The following is a 1598-nucleotide window of genomic DNA, read 5'->3' as shown; positions in this document are numbered from 1 at the left end:
AGGTATATAGCGTGTTGCTAGGTGAGTCTAAAGAGGCCTGTGACTGTTCCATAGTACTGTAGGTATATAGCGTGTTGCTAGGTGAGTCTAAAGAGGCCTGTGACTGCTCCATAATACTGTAGGTATATAGCGTGTTGCTAGGTGAGTATAAAAGAGGCCTGTGACTGCTCCTAGTACTGTGGGTATATAGCGTGTTGCTAGGTGAGTCTAAAGAGGCCTGTGACTGTTCCAGTACTGTAGGTATATAGCGTGTTGCTAGGTATCTAAGGCGTGTTGCTGGGTATATAGTGTTGCTAGGTATAAAGAGGCCTGTGACTGCTCCATAGTACTGTAGGTATATAGCGTGTTGCTAGGTGAGTCTAAAGAGGCCTGTGACTGTTCCATAGTACTGTAGGTATATAGCGTGTTGCTAGGTGAGACTAAAGAGGCCTGTGACTGTTCCATAGTACTGTAGGTATATAGCGTGTTGCTAGGTGAGTCTAAAGAGGCCTGTGACTGTTCCATAGTACTGTAGGTATATAATATATAATAATAATATATGCCATTCAGCAGACGCTTTTATCCAAAGCGACTTACAGTCATGTGTGCATACATTCTACGTATGGGTGGTCCCGGGGATCGAACCCACTACCCTGGCGTTACAAGCGCCATGCTCTACCAACTGAGCTACAGAAGGACCATAGTGTTTTACTAGGTGAGTCTAAAGAGGCCTGTGACTGTTCCATAGTACTGTAGGTATATAGCGTGTTGCTAGGTGAGTCTAAAGAGGCCTGTGACTGTTCCATAATACTGTAGGTATATAGCGTGTTGCTAGGTGACTCTAAAGAGGCCTGTGACTGTTCCATAGTACTGTAGGTATATAGCGTGTTGCTAGGTGAGTCTAAAGAGGCCTGTGACTGTTCCATAGTACTGTAGGTATATAGCGTGTTGCTAGTGAGCCCAAAGAGGCCTGTGACTGTTCCATAGTACTGTAGGTATATAGCGTGTTGCTAGGTGAGTCTAAAGAGGCCTGTGACTGCTCCATAGTACTGTAGGTATATAGCGTGTTGCTAGGTGAGTATAAAGAGGCCTGTGACTGCTCCATAGTGAGTAGTAGTGAGTAGTAGTTCCAGTGTTGCCTGGATATGGTATTGGTACAGCCTCCCCCAGTATTCTCAGGCTGACTGACAGACACTGGGCTAATCTGAGGATTAAGGTTCCTGTCTTTAGGAATGTCTACGATTGACCAGGTGTCAACCCAGCTGGAGGTGTGTGTGTGTGTGTCTTAAAAGGGTCGGACCCGGTTACCCTGCATGACAATAGCAAGTGCTGGGCTTCACAAGAGGGGCCAGTATGCCAAAGTATTACACACATACAGTTTAAGTGTAACTCAAAACGTTTAATTAGACAACACGTAGGATGAGTGTTGGTTTACCACTCTGTCCTCTCTCACCCCATCCCTCATACTGGAGGCATGGTACTGTTTTCTACCATTTCTATGATGTGTTCTTAACTTTCACTTGTCTCAAGCCCTTACAGATCATTCCCTTATTGCAAAACAATTGCTCATAGATCCTGTTGTTTCCTGAAGGATCTGTTCCGGAAGTATTCCTCATTTT

The 1598-nt window shown here is 45.0% G+C and overlaps 1 protein-coding gene across 1 annotated transcript in view; it reads right to left on the bottom strand.

The window, feature by feature from the left end:
- LOC124033517 (semaphorin-6D-like) overlaps positions 1-1598 on the bottom strand; it is a 39467-nt gene that overhangs the window by 24480 nt on the left and 13389 nt on the right.

Source organism: Oncorhynchus gorbuscha, linkage group LG04 (genome assembly GCF_021184085.1).
Source record: "Oncorhynchus gorbuscha isolate QuinsamMale2020 ecotype Even-year linkage group LG04, OgorEven_v1.0, whole genome shotgun sequence".
NCBI classification, from domain to species: domain Eukaryota; kingdom Metazoa; phylum Chordata; class Actinopteri; order Salmoniformes; family Salmonidae; genus Oncorhynchus; species Oncorhynchus gorbuscha.
The sequence above is the reverse complement of the archived record's forward strand: the minus strand, read 5'-3'. Positions and strand labels throughout refer to the sequence as shown.